Genomic DNA, 15,853 nt, shown 5'->3' on the forward strand with positions numbered 1-15,853 from the left:
TTTTTGCCATACATTCACATGAATCAGCCATGGGTGTACATGTGTTCCCCATCCTGACCCTCCCTCTCACCTCCCTCCCTATCCCATCGCTCAGGGTCATCCAAGTGCACCAGTCCTGAGCACCCTGCCTCATGCATCGAACCTGGACTGGTGATCTATTTCATATATGATAATATACATGTTTCAATGCTGGTCTCTCAAATCATCCCACCCTCACCTTCTCCCACAGAGTCCAACAGTCTGTTCTATACATCTGTGTCTCTTTTGCTGTCTCGCATACAGGGTTATCATTACCATCTTTCTAAATTCCATATATATGCATTAGTATACTGTATTGGTGTTTTTCTTTCTGACTTACTTTGCTCTGTATAATAGGCTCCAGTTTCATCCACCTCATTAGAACTAATTCAAATGCATTCTTTTCAATAGCTGAGTGATATTGCATTGTGTATATGTACCACAGCTTTCTTATCCATTTGTCTGCCGATGGACATCTAGGTTGCTTCCGTATCCTGGTTTTTGTAAACAGTGCTGTGATGAACGTTGGGGTACACGTATCTCTTTCAATTCTGGTTTCCTTAATGTGTATGCCCAGCAGTGGGATTGCTGGGTCATATGGCAGTTCTATTTCTAGTTTTTTAAGGAATCTCCACACCGTTCTCCATAGTGGCTATACTAGTTTGCATTCCCACCAACAGTGTAAGAGGGTTCCTTTTTCTCTGCACCCTCTCCAGCATTTATTGTTTGTAGACTTTTTGATAGCAGCCATTCTGACTGGCGTGAGATGGTAACTCATTGTGGTTTTGATTGCTTTATTTTTAAGCTAAAGTATGTGCATTTTTAGACACAAGGTTATTGTACAGCGTATAGACTACAGTATAGGAAGTGCAGAGTGGGCTTCCCATGTGGCGCTAGTGGTAAAGAACCCGCCTGCCAACGCAGGAGATGTAAGAGATGCAGGTTTGATCCCTGGGTTGGGAAGATCCCCTGGAGGAGGGTATGGCAACCTAGTCCAGTATTCTTGCCTGGAGGATCTCACAGACAGAGGAGCCTGGTGGGCTACAATCCATAGGGTCACAAAGAGTCAGATACTCCTGCAGCGACTTAAGATGCACACACGCATAGTACAGTATAAAAATGCATGTAACTTTTATATTCACTGGGAAGCCAAAAAGCTCATGTGACTCACTTTATTGTGATATTTGCTGGATTACTATTGGTCCAGAAATGAACCCACAATATCTCCACCATGTGCCTGTATTGTTTTGTATCTTGTTCTTTTAATGTATCTTGGAGACTAGTCCTAATTAGTAGTTGAAAGAGTCCTGGTTCTTTTTTTTTCATGGCTGCATAATATTCCCTTTTATTTATTTATTTATTGAACCAGGCCTCCAAAATGAACATGTGGCCCCTCACCAATATTTTGCCATGACATCACTATAATGAATGACCTTGTGCAAATACCTCATTGGCATATGGGTGGGCTTATCAAAAGAATAAATTCCTAGAAGCAGTTGTTGAGTCAAAGGTCATATACAGTTATGACTTGGGCAGAAATGGCCAGGTTGCTCACCACAGAGGTTGCACCATTCCTATCTGCTAAGTAGGAGAATAACTATTTCACCACAGCCTTCCCAGCTTGGAGTGTTACCAGACTTTGCCAATTTGCTGAGGATTGTTTTAACAGCAGAGTCAATATGGTTTCCTGAGAGTGTCTAGATCTGGCTAGAGATTAGCAGAGCCAGTTTCTCACCTTCCCAGGCAGATAACAGAGCAACCCTGGTGAAGCATGTGAATTTCCCACCCCTCCCCTGCACTGCAGCAGAGTACTATTGGAATGGCCATCTTCTTCCTTCCCTCCACCCACCTCAAGCCTTGGATGGCACAGGCCAGGTTGCCAAGCTCTTCCTTTCAGTGCTTAGTCTTTGGACAGCACTTTTCACCACCAACCCATGTAAGCAGTGACTCATAGCCTCTGTATGTAGCTTCATGGGGGAGGATGGGACATTCCAGAGCATCAGTGGAACTTGCTTTCCTTAGCTGCCAGTGGTTGGCCAGGAAAAGAAGGACATCAGGGATCCCATAGTAGGTCAGACCCATGATGCCAGTGGCCAAGCACTCTGACTCCCACAGTGACACCTGGGAATGTTTGGTGGACAAGGCACAATTCTAGTTCTCTATTACGCTGTCCTCAAAAATCCAGGCCATATTGTGTGAGGACTATTGTTATCCATCAATGATTAAGTGAACAAATAGAGCTTGAGTTTTCTTCATATTTTCTCAATTGAAAGTAAAGGGTGTTGCCATAATGCAAACCCTCCCAAGACAAAGAAGGGCAGAGAGAGGCAGACTCAGGTGAGATCCAGGCTGTAGACATGATTTGTTAGGTTTGCACTATATTGTCCTATAGACAACTTATATTTATAACTTTGAATTTATTGCCAGTGTTTCAGTTTTTCTGTAACTATCATATTTGCAACTTCTCTTACAAATATGGACAATCTGACCACATTGAGCCTATATTCTTATGGGGAAATAGTCTGCCCAGACTGACTAACTGCTGCTCCCACTACACAGGGCATGGGATTTGCCCCAATTTGCCACAATCCCCACCACTCCCTAGTGTGCCCCTCTCATTGCCACCAACTGTTCATTGTCATTTATCATAACATTAGCACTGTTGCTTTTCTTATAATAGTTAGGGTAAGTGGTAGATAGATATGGACCAAGAGATTCACACATTTCAGGGAAGATGAGAAAGATTTCATGTTTTCTAAGAATGAAGAATATTCTTATGTGTTTGATATGCAACCAAGTGTTCTGTCTCAAGATTACCCAGCTGGCTTTACTGATTTGCCTTACCTACCTGCTCTATGTATCAGAGTTTGTAATCACTGGCCTGCAGTAACTCCTGAGCTCTGGGGTGTAGGGAAGAAGCAAAGGAGGCCTTGACCCCACCAGAGAGACCCTTAATGTCCTGCTGAAATCTGAGCCATTGCAGTCTGATGACTATTTCCTTTCACCTTGGTCAGACAGTGACCAGTTAAAAAACATAACCTTGAACTTCAAGCCTGAGTAGTAGGGCTCAATACTGAGGATGGGACAGGGGGTTTAATAGGCCCAGGGACCTTTGTGGGGCATCATGATGAAATGATCAGTGTCTTAGCCTGTCTGGGCTGCTATAACAGAATACCACAGACTGGGTGGCTTATAAACAACAGAAATATATTTGTCACTGTTCTGGAGGCTGGCACTGGTAGATTCTACATTCGGTGCAGACCTGCTTCCTGGTTCGTAGACCACTTTCTTATGACTGTGCCCTCACATGGCAGAAGAGAAAAGGATCTCTCTGGATCTCTTTTATAAGGGCACTAATCCCATTCATGAGCACTCCACCCTCATCATTCCATCATCTCCCAAAGGCCCCACCTCCACATACCATCACATAAAGGTTAGGTTTCAACAGATGAATTTGGTGGAGGAGGGTCATAAACATTCAGTCCATAGCAATTAGGGGGAGGTGCTGAGAACTTGCCTTAAGGCTGCCTCTAAAATGGAAACTCTATTTTTGTGGAGGAGAAAGGGGGAAAAGAGAGTCTTCCTGAGGTTAAGACAGCCAAACAGTTTTAGATACGGGAGCTCCTGGAATTGTGACATTCAGACCAGCAGTGCTTGGACTTACTCCTTGAATGTTATCAAGTCCTTGCTGTTAGTCTGTGACCCAAAATAAGCTTCAAAATCACTGGCCTGTGAGATTATCCAGGCTCTGCTGTCTGAGACTCAATTTTCCAAATGCCTCTCAGAAATAGAGCTAAAAGGAAGCAGAGACCCAAGTGCTCAGTTATATTGAAGTCCCAGAGCTAAGCAAACAGCTCGGCTACCTCCTGCTAGACACCTCCACAGCCACAGGGCTCAGAAACATTTCCCAGGTGAAGCAAATTAGTAGAAAACCCAATGATTTTCTTTCTGGCCTGAAAGACCAGCTCCTGTGTTCAGCCTCTTCTCTATCTGCTCAAAGCCACTTTACCTGCAGTGCCTGGAATCGGCTCCCTTCTGTCCAGTTGTAACCCACATTTGCTGCTTTTTTAGACATCCAGGGAGGGGGGAGCATTGTTAATAACACAAAGAGAGGCCCAGCTACTACCTGCCAATAGGAGCTGGTGGAAGAACAGCTGGTCTGCTTTTTCCCTGCAAAGACTTGGCAAAAGGCAACAGAGGCCAGGTGAAGTGGGAGAGATACAGGCTAGACATGAGAAAGGACTTCCTGACTCAGACAACTGTTAGGTCCCTGAAGGAATATTATGGTCTGCCCCATTCTCCTTGATACTCTCGTTTGTCCAAATTCAACAGAAATTCTGCCGTAGAAGCACCTTCTCTTAAGTTAGCCTCAGAAATCTGGGATGTGCATCTATACCTGGTGGTCATTTCTCTTGATAGCTTGGGTCAGCAGTGGGTAGAGCTGGTGAGACTCAAATCCCTGGTCACTGGAACATAGTGTATGAGTGACTTGGTGATGCTTATCTTTAACATCCCCTGACGAGTTGTATCTGGCCTGCACTGGTGGATAGAATGAATCCGTTCACCCATCACACAGATAGTCACTCAATACTGCCACATGCGCAACTCTGGGGTAGAAGCATAAGCAAGCAAACTTTGCCCTCCCTGCCCTCAAGACCTTCACGGATGCATGTGGGGCGATACACACATGGACAGTGCAATTAATCCTAAAATAGAGGGGGCACAAGACACTGTGGGGCCATAGATACCTCGGCAGATATAAGAAAAGATTTACCAGAAGAGGTGACATTTTGCTCTAGGTTTTGAAGATCATATAGGAGTTTGCCTAGAAGAAAGTTGGGGAAAGCATTATAGTTTTAAAAGAAACCGCGAGGGCTGACAAACTCTGTTTCTTTTTCTTACTAAGGATTGTTATTTGATTGCTGTGGTTGTCTTTGGTGCTAATTCCACCTGAGCCACTTTGAGTTTTGACACCATTCTCAAAGCCCCGTACATAACAACCTTCCTAAGTGGAAACGTTCTCCTAGATTAGTAAGAAAGTGGTATTTGTTCATTCTTCCCACAAAACCTTAGGATTTGACTCAAGCCCTTCTTTGCTTCCTTTCTTATTAAGCACCTATTTCTCTTGCCTGCCTGATTTGCTTTCCTAAGGGGTAGGAGTGGAACTGTGTCATGCTTGGCGGTAGAATGTCTATTTTCAGATACAAATTAAGTATCCGTCCAACCCTTAGTGAGTGTGAGAGGTCTTGGGACTGGGGGAAGTGGCATTTCCATTTGGGTTCTTCTTTCTTACTTAGCCCATTGCCCCTCTCTCCAGCCTCTTGCTGACAAAGGCAGCCAGATAGTCAGAGAGATGATTTTCATTTTGAAATCTCCCTGCCCACCCCATCCCCACCACCTCATCAGCAACCTGGCATTTCCTCACCCCTGGGGACATAGGGCTTGTTGCCTTTCAAAATGTCAAAATCTGTTGAGAAGCTTTTCCCTCCTTCCAAGGAAGTGTCGGCCTCCCCCACTAGCCTCTCTGCAGAACTCCAAATTATAAGACATAAAGGGGAGTGCTTATGGGTTCCCAATCTTCAGAGGGTCAGAGGTGTCCAGGGCCCCTCTCTTCAGGAGCAAGCACCCCAAGTGGCCAGTACTGCTGGCTTTGCTGAAGACAGAAAGCAGGCAGCCAGACCCCTCCAAGCTGTCTGGATGAAGGCAAACCAGCCCAACCCTCTGCTGCTCAGCGACAACCCAGCATGCTTCAGGGAAGCTTTCTAAGTCAGCCCTGACTCACTGCACACTAATGATGTCAGGATAAAAATAATAATAACGCCGACAACAACAATACCACCTTGTGGGGGTGCGGCCGTTCTATTCCCTGGGCTCACCCACAGCACTGGGGTCACGATCTCAGCTCAGGGGTCAACCCAGGTTTGGTCTCCTCCTCCCGGTGACCTTGGTCAAACAGCTGATTGGCATCCACACTGAAGCTCATAGTGGATAATAGGCTCGTGGAGTTGTGAGGAAGAAGAAATAAGATACCATACGAAATGATTGCATCTGCTGTTCACGATAAGAAATAATATGTGTTGAGCGATGGCAGACATTGTGCCAAGCAGTTTAGATCCGCAATCTCATTTAATCTCCAACCCAACCCAGTGGGGTACTGTTCAGTTCAGTTCAGTCGCTCAGTCGTGTCTGACTCTTTGCGACCCCATGAATTGCAGCACTCCAGGCCTCCCTGTTCATCACCATCTCCCAGAGTTCACTCAGACTCACGTCCATCGAGTCGGTGATGCCATCCAGCCATCTCATCCTCTGTCGTCCCCTTCTCCTCCTGCCCCCAATCCCTCCCAGCATCAGAGTCTTTTCAAATGAGTCAGTTCTTCACATGAGGTGGCCCAAGTACTGGAGTTTCAGCTTTAGCATCATTCCTTCCAAAGAACACCCAGGGCTGATCTCTTTTAGAATGGACTGGTTGGATCTCCTTGTAGTCCAAGGGACTCTCAAGAGTCTTTTCCAACACCACAGTTCAAAAGCATCAATTCTCCGGCGCTCAGCTTTCTTCACAGTCCAACTCTCACATCCATACATAACCACTGGAAAAACCATAGCCTTGACTAGACAGACCTTTGTTGGCAAAGTAATGTCTCTGCTTTTCAATATGCTATCTAGGTTGGTCATAACTTTTCTTCCAAGGAGTACTGTTACTGCTCCATTTTACAGATGAATAAACTGAGGCCCAGAGAGTTTAATAGCTTAAGGAATGTCACTTGACTAGTAAGTGGCAAGATGGGACTTGAACCCAGGCCATAGAGCCCTACAGCCCACTCTCAACTCTACAAGGCCTTGCACAGAATAAGTGCTTCAAAAAAAGTTCATTATTGTTATTGTTGTTGTTTGGCTAATTATCATATTGCTGATCTAGGCATCATACTGTGTATTTAGGTAAAGGAGTGTTGCTAATGGTCATATTGCTCATGTGAGGCTGAAGGTGACACCCTTATGGCCCAGAAAGGGAAGGTGACCACCCTCAGAGTCTTGGTGGCAAAGGCACACCTCTTTGCCTTTATGGCAACATCATCATCCTTGTCAATCATTCAGATCAATGTAGCATTCGGTCTTTATCTTCTGGGGCCAGACTCTAGGAATATGCAGAGGGGGGAAGCAATAATGACCTGGAATGGGGAAAAAAATGGGAACTTCGAGGGTCTGAAGTCCATGCCCAGCTCTGTGGTGTGTCAGTTATTAATTTAGGGACAGTCACTTTACATCCAGAGAAGGCAATGGCACCCCACTCCAGTACTCTTGCCTGGAAAATCCCTGGACGGAAGAGCCTGGTAGGCTGCAGTCCATGGGGTCGCTAAGAGTTGGACACGACTGAGCGACTTCACTTTAACTTTTCACTTTCATGCATGGGAGAAGGAAATGGCAACCCACTCAAGTGTTCTTGCCTGGAGAATCCCAGGGACGGGGGAGCCTGGTGGGCTGCTGTCTCAGGGGTCACACAGAGTTGGACACGACTGAAGTGACTTAGTAGCAGCAGCAGCACTTTACATCTCAGAGCCTCCATTTCCTCATCTGAAAAATGGGTTATCATGAGGAATCCACGAACCAGTGGGTACGCAGTGGCCCAGCCTAGAGGAGGCACACAATAGGCATTTAATAAATGTCACTCAAAATGAAATTGAAATCACAAGGCTGTGATTTCAGAACCTAGACATTAGTTCAGAACTGAGACGTACATATTTGTCTCCGTGTCCAGAAACTCTCGCTCCCTAGACAAGCTCCAGACACAGACACATACACAGTAGTCGGCACGCCGTGATATTTGGGATACTGTAGAATCACGCGCAGACATTCCACGCAGAGTGCCCCCTGCCTGGCTCCAGCACATTCCATCGGCCGCATTTACGTTGACTCCTTGGGGGCGCCTGCTCACTGTCCCTTGTGCTAAGCCTGTCTCTAAGTACTTGAGAGACCTCCTCTATTTTGAACTTCATTTCTCTCTGTGAAAAAGTGTCCCAGTCCCTACTAGGAACCGCGATTAAGCCCTTTTCTGCCCCCAACTGTATCTGGCCAGGTATCCTTGGCCTTGATCTGGCTCATGGCTGAAGTGAGATACTCAGGTCAGATTTTCCAAAAAGGATGTTCCACCCCTTCCTCCACCTGTTTGAGGGTTCCTGGAACACCCTCAAACAGGCACAAAGGGATGCTTTCCAGAAATTTATATTGAACCGAGTCCCTCAGTTCCCACTGGCACAGAATCCCAGTCTTGCTGATGTTTTCCATCCCTCCACCTGGACCATCACCTGCCTAGTGACCTCCAGGGTCTTTACAGGTCACTTAGTCAGGGGACCAGCCTTCCATGTCCTTCCACCTGTTCCTGTCAGAGGCAGGGTGGAACCAGGAAGTGGGGCCTGAATTGACGGGTGTTTGGGTTCAGCCCTGCTGGAATTTCCACATATTTTGCTAACTGTTTATTTTAACAGTGAGCATATTCAATGCAGGGTCTTCCCAGATGGCACAGTGGTAAAGAATCTGCCTGCCAATGCAGGAGATGCAGGAGACCCAGGTTCCATCCCTGGGTCTGAAAGGTCCCCTGGAGAAGGAATGGCAACCCACGCCAGTGTTCTTGCCTGGGAAATGCCATGGACAGAGGAGTCTGGTGGGCTACGGTCCATGGGGTCGCAGAGTTGGACACGACTGAGTGACTGAGCATGCATATTCAACGCAGGCTGTTTGAGTGTTGTCCGAGAAGGACAGTGACATTCTGGTTTGGGAATCAGTGATAGCACTCTGTATGCTCATTTATTGCTTCAAACCATATTCAGATTCTTTCCCTCGATCAAAGTCATTTTTTCCTTCCTCTCTTTACAAATGGATATCAGTTGTCAAAACTCCCTTCACACGGAGATTCTCAGAGGCCCACAGAGCCGCAACCCACTTCTATTTTCTAAGGGTCCCAGGATGTTTTACAAGGTAAAAAGTCCAAAACATAATCACAAAGCTTGTTGTGCATTTTTTTTTAATAAAAACATTTTTTTGGAGTATAGTTGCCTTACAATGTCGTGTTACTTTCTGCTGTACAGCAAAGTGAATCGGCTCTGTGTATACATATATCCCCTCTTTTTTAAATTTCCTTCCCATTTACGTCACCACAGAGCACTGAGTAGGGTTTATACAGTAGGTTCTCATTAATTATATGTTTTGTACATAGTAGTGTATATACATCAATCCCAATCCCCTAATTTATCCCACTCCCCCCTCCCCCATGGTATCCATAAGTTTGTTCTCTACATCTCTGTCTCTATTTCTGCTCTACATTTTAAATATTTACATTTATCAGTTTAACGCTTTTAATAAACGCACACAGTACAATGCAATGTAAGAGGGATGGGCCCCAAGATAATCACAGGATTTCTCAAAATTAATTCATAATGCATATGTACATTCTGATCTGGTAATGGGGTCAGGTTTAAAGTTGTCTAATAATCTAATTTTCTTGTGAGATCATCATGACTGTAAGCATCACCTCATTTGGAGAAAGCATCAACAATCTAACTTAAAGACCCCTTGGGTCCAGTGGTTAAGACCCAGTGCTTCTACTGCTGGGGGCATGAGTTCAATCCCCGGTTGAGGAACTAAGATCCTGCATGCCACAGGATGGCCAAAACAAACAAACAAAAATCCTCATCTCCAGAGGCTCTTGCCTGTGAACCCCAAACCATGATGAGTCTGACTCCCAAGCACTCCCTTCTGTAACCATCCTCCATAGAGAACATGGACCATTGAATAGGGGGGAAAGAGAGTGGAGGGGTGAATAATAAGCGATTTCAAGCTTCTGTGGAGTTATTATAAAGAATGAATCACTTTAGAAATCATGCTTTGAATACACTACAAGGAAATTATACTCCAGTGTACTTAACACCGTTGGTTAAGTTTTATAAGTAGCGATTTTTAAATTGCATGGATGCGTGCGTACCCACTGATTTGCAGGCCCATGGGTCTAGAACCTGAGCTGCCACGACTCCTAATAGTTACGCTCACTACTCTAAAAGGTGGTACCCACAGATTGGAGCAGCACTGCCTGGAGCTACAGCAAAGGGGCTGTGGCATGGTGTGTGGCATCTGGCCCCTGGTGTGGATGGCCCGCTGCCCGGCTCAGCCCCAACGTGCTGCCCTCATTTTAGAGCAAGCCAAGCAGGGCAAGTGCTGCAGGCCTCAGAGGGAGGAGCTGGCGCTGGTACCAACAGTGAAAGAAATAAGAACGGGCTCGCTTTGAACAGGTTTAGGCCTCAGCTCCTGGATTCATCTCCTCGAGCTGTTTTCTAGAGGAAGCACCATAAACTGTGTGGCTTCAACAATCAGAATTTATTGTCTGAGTCTGGAAACCCAAAAGCCTGAGATCAAAGTGGCTACAGGGCTCATTCCTCCCGAGGGCTGTGAGCAGAGGTTCTGCTCCAGGCTCCTCTCCTTGGCTCATAGATGACAGTCTTCATGTTCATGTGGTGTTCTCCCTGTGTACACGTCTGTCTCCTAATTTCCCCCTTTTTGTAAGGACACGAGTCATATTGGATTAGGGCCACTTTAACGACCTTATTTTAACTTAATTGCCTCTTTAAAGACTCCAAATAAGGTCACAGTTGCAGATCACAGTTGTCAAGGTTGGGACATCAATGTATGAGTTGGAGGGACATCCTAAGATGCTCTGTGGTACACAGGTACCTCCCTCCCTCCCTTCTGTCAAGCTCTTGTCCCGATCTCATTGTGAGCCTTCTGCCCACAACTGAAGGAGGACAGGGTGCCTGCCCTCTCTTTTTAGACCACCAAGATTCTGCTGTCTAGTGTCTGTCTTCCAGCCTTAAAATCCTCCACGTTCCCCTCACCTCAGCTCCTTACTTCCCAACTTCTGCTAAAAGCCTCACATCCTCCCACTTACCCAGATGGGAAGCCTCAGCATCAATGTTGACTTGTTCTTTTCTCTCCCATCCTCTCAAGCCACAGAGCTCTTGTCCTGCTCCTGACACCCCAACTCCCATCTCCTCCCTTCCTGTCATCTGCTACCCCTGCTGTATTTTCCACTCTCCTGGCCTCTCACCTGCACTGGTGCAGCAGCCGCCTCCTGGGTCTCTCAGCCTTCACCCTCTCCCTCCTACAGTCCTTGCACTCATGTATTTCCTAAAATGGCTTTGATAAGGCACCCTCTTCACCAGGCAGCTTCAGGGGTTCTCACTGTCTACTCATTCAAGGCCAAAGCTTTCAGCTTAGCATTTAAGGGACTCCACAATTTAGAAATACATTTAGATCTTATGTTAAATAGCTCAGGCTGCCATAATAATATACCACAGACCCAGCAGCTTAAACAATAGAAAATTATTTGTCACAGTTATGGAGGGTAGAGATCCAAAGTCAGGGTACCAGCGTGGTCACATTTGGTGAGGGCTCTCTTCCTGGCTTGTAGACAGCCACCTTCATTGTGTCCTTAAACAGCCTGTGCATGCAGAGAAATAGACGTCTCTTCCTATTCATATAAGACCACTAATCCTATCAGATTAGGGGCCCACCCTTGTGACCTCATTTAACCTTAATTACCTTCTAAAAGCCCTATCTCCAAATATGTCACAATGGGAGTTGGAGCTTCAACATATGAATTTGAGAGGATACAGTTTAGTCCATGCTGCTGCTGCTGCTAAGTCGCTTCAGTCGTGTCCGACTCTGTGCGACCCCATAGACGGCAGCCCACCAGGCTTCCCCGTCCCTGGGATTCTCCAGGCAAGAACGCTGGAGTGGGTTGCCATTTCCTTCTCCAATGCATGAAAGTGAAAAGTGAAAGTGAAGTTGCTCAGTCGTGTCCGAATCTTCGCAACCCCATGGACTGCAGCCTACCAGGCTCCTCCATCCATGGGATTTTCCAGGCAAAAGTACTGGAGTGGGGTGCCACCATAGCAGACCTCAAATGTTTGTTGAACAGGTAGTGTGTGCTTGACACTGCTGCTTCTGCTGCTCAGTCGCTTCAGTCGTGTCCAACTCTGTGTGACCCCATAGACGGCAGCCCACCAGGCTCCCCTGTCCCTGGGATTCTCCAGGCAAGAACACTGGAGTGGGTTGCCATTTCCTTCTCCAATGCATGAAAGTGAAAGTGAAGTTGCTCAGTCGTGTCTGATTCTTAGCGACCCCACAGACTGCAGCCTACCAGGTTCCTCCGTCCATGAGATTTTCCAGGCAAGAATACTGGAGTGGGGTGCCATTGCCTTCTCCAGCTTGGCACTGGAGGTAGAACAAAGTGAATGATGTGTCAGCAAAAAGTGGTATCTATATACAAACATCTATAAAGATATATGTATAAAGAAGGTATGATGTGTGTACACACACACACACACACACACACACTGGAATATTACTCAGCCATAAAAAGGAATGGAATTGGGTCGTTTGTAAAGATGTGAATGGACCTAGCTAGAGACTGTCATACAAAGTGAAGTAAGTCAGAAAGGAAAAAACAAATATCGTATATTAACACACGTATGTGTGGAATCTAGAAAATTATAGAGATGATCTTATTTGCAAAGCAGAAATAGAGACACAGATGTAGAGAACAAATGTTATGGATACCAAGGGGGAAAAGGAGTGGGAAGAATTGGGAGATTGGGATTGACATATATACACTACTGGTAAAGAACCTGCCTGCCAATACAGGAGACATAAGAGATGCAGGTTTGATCCTTGAGTCAGAAAGACTCCTTGGAGAAGGGAATGGCAGCCCACTCCAGTATTCTTGCCTGGAAAATCCCATGGACTGTAGCCTGCCAGGTTCCTCTGTCCAGGGGGTCTCAAAGAGTCAGACATCACTGAATAACTAACATTTTCACTTTCACATGTATAAAACAGATAACTAATGTTTAAGTTAATGGAGACCTAAGTAAGATAGATTCGCTTTCAGCCACTGGAATTCAATCCTTTTGATCAGGAGTCTGCAAAGTTTTCCTGGATAGGAGGCAATAGGAAATACATGTGACTTTGTGGGCCATTCCATCTGAATCTCCATCTCAACTACCCCCACTCTGCCACTGTATCTCAAAAGCAGCCATAGACAATATGGAAACAAATGAGGGTAGCTGGGTGCCAATAAAACTTTATTTACAGACACTGAAATTCAAGCATCATATAACTTTCACATGTCGTGGAGCATTATCCTTCTTCTGACTGTTTTATTCAACAAGTTTAAAATGGGAAAACCATTCTTAGCCCATGGGCTATACCAAAAGAGAGGGTAGACCAGATGTGATCCATGGGCCACCGTCTGCAAACCCCTGCTTCAGAGCATGCAGCTGTAAGATGCTGCTGCCAAGAGAGAGGGGATCACGGTAGAGCCTAGAACACAAGTCCATAGCACACAGTAGGTACTCAGTGTGTATTTACTGAAAGAGAGAAGGAAGGGAGGCATGGAGGGGGTGTGGAAATCAAGTTGCCAGGGATCCTACAAGCTGAATTCCTGGCTCAGAGCCCAAGGCTGACAACACCTCACCTGCTGTCTCCTTTTGGGCTGCAAGATCATTTCCTTCCATTTCCTCAGGACCTCTCTAAAGACTCACCGAGTGAAGAGGTGTTGACAAAGCCTTTGAAACGCCCAGGAGCTCAGAGCCTGCTTTGCGAATTTAGAAGCAGGCACCGAGGAGTCCTCCTGTTGAACCCACTGAAGTCGAGTCAGTGTCTCCCACCACCTGAAAAGCTTCCATTGTCTACCCTGAACACAAATCCAGGGAAGAACACACTATGTTCCCAAGCCCACTTGTACCCTGTCACTAGTCTAACAACCCACAAGTGCCACTATCCTGAGTTTTTAGACCAAGCACTTCAGTCCCCACTCAGAAAAGTCATTTGCATCCCCCACGCCAGGCCCCTGACTGCTATATTAATCTCCCCGTTTGTCCCCTCCTGAGTCATCTAATATTACTGCTGGCTAATTAAAACATCAAAACCCAAGTACAACAGCCCTGCCAGAGGCCTCCTAATGCCTGGTTTCAAGTGTGCCCTTCACACAGCCCAGGGCGGAGAGTGGCATGGCTCATGCCTGGGCCCCCAATTAGTTGTCTCGTGATGACTACCCCTCGCACATCTGGACCCTCAACAGATGGCTCTTTGATCGCCTGTATCTCGCTCCATCCGCCCTGCCTGTGAAGACTTCTGGCTTCCTCCCACCTTGTCAGGCTCCCCCCACTGCTGCCTTCTGCCCCTCTGTCACCTCCACGGGCCCTGGGCCTGACCCCAAATGCCAACACCACGTCTGTTATCCCCACTCTGGGATTGCAGCTGCTCCTCAAACTCTGGGGTGTCTAGAGAAGGTTTTTACTGGCTAAGTGATGCCCAGTATTTAGGGAGGATGGCTAGGGTGCCTCCCATATGGACAAGGGAGGATTTTATTTTCCTAAGAATGCAGATTGCCGGCATGATCAGAGGAATTTGTCACGACAAAGGTCCACCTAGAGGCGACTTCCATCACCTGGACATCGGCTGGGAGAGATGGGAGTGGGAATAGAATCCTAAATAAGGAAGTTCAGAATGTCTAGACAGGCCTTCAAAGAAAGTAGAGTCGTCTGTACATGGCTTCATGTGGGGACATAAGTAAAAGAACTTAAGAGTTTAGCAGGGTAGAAGGGCAGATCGGGAATAGAGGGAAGAATTCGTTCAAATCCTTCTCCTGCTTCCAGGGTGATAGTGCAGTCGTAACACTTAAAGCAGTAGTAGTCGTAACAGGGCTTCCCAGGTGGCGCTGGCGGTAAAGAACCCACCTGCCAATGCAGGAGACGTTAAAAGACGTGGGTTCAATCCCTGGGTCGGGAAGATGCCCTGGAGGAGGGCAGGGCAACCCACTCCAGTATTCTGGCTTGGAGAATCCCCATGGACAGAGGAGTTGCAAAGAGTTGGACACAACTGAAGTGACTTAGCACGCATGCAAGGTTGTAACAGGACTGCAGGTTGTACTAGCAGTAGAATAATGACACCAACAATGATGAGGAGTGGCTAACATTTAGGAGGCTGTTGCAATCAGCCAAATGAAAGATGGTGGAAGCTTGGATAGAGTGCGACACAGTAGATGGAGAGAATGAGGACTCTGGAGCCATTTAGAAGGCTAAACAGATGGGAGTCAGGGAAGGTCTGGGTGTGGGGGGTAAAGAAGATGATGTTCAGGACAGCTCCTTCCTGTGGCGTGCACAGGTGGTGGGTGGATGTTGGTACCCAGCGCTGAGATGAGAGCCACTGGGGACAACCGGGTCTGGAAGATCATGAGTCATGGCACCTTCCTTTCGTGCTTTGCTCTCACTCCCTGCACTGTCTGGCAGTGTTTAATGGTGGCATGCTGTCACTTGCCTCCTGTTCCCCAAACTCCAACGTGGTGGCACGGATGCTTTAGCAGAGCGCTCCACTGGCAGAAAGGTGGCTGTGCCTCTCACTTGTCTACCAGCAAGACTCCGCTCCCTCTTCTTTACCTGATTAACAGGTCTTGACTTAGAAGTCAAGTGACCCTGGTCAGATGCCCCTGCACACTGCCAACATCCCATGTTATGATACTCATTTCATTCAGTGGTAATAGTTCAGTCAATCATCATCTCCACTGGGCTACATAAACTCCATGAGGGCACAGATCATGTCTGTTGTGTTTGTTACTGTAGCCCTTGCCCTTACTGACTTGCCTGGAACATAGGAGATACTCAGTAAACCTGTGCTGGGTGAATGAATGAGTGAGTGAGTGAGTGAGTGAATTGTACATGATGGCCAAGAGGCAGAGTGGTCAAACAGTGGAGGGCGTGGTTTGAAAGCCAGACTGCCAGGATTTGACTCCTGG

The 15,853-nt window shown here is 46.7% G+C and overlaps 1 protein-coding gene across 1 annotated transcript in view; it reads left to right on the forward strand.

The window, feature by feature from the left end:
• Nucleotides 1–15,853, forward strand: part of NOS1 (nitric oxide synthase 1) — a 198,308-nt gene that overhangs the window by 117,639 nt on the left and 64,816 nt on the right. The window lies entirely within an intron of this gene.

Source organism: Bubalus kerabau, chromosome 16 (assembly GCF_029407905.1).
Source record: "Bubalus kerabau isolate K-KA32 ecotype Philippines breed swamp buffalo chromosome 16, PCC_UOA_SB_1v2, whole genome shotgun sequence".
Classification (NCBI taxonomy): Eukaryota; Metazoa; Chordata; class Mammalia; order Artiodactyla; family Bovidae; genus Bubalus; species Bubalus kerabau.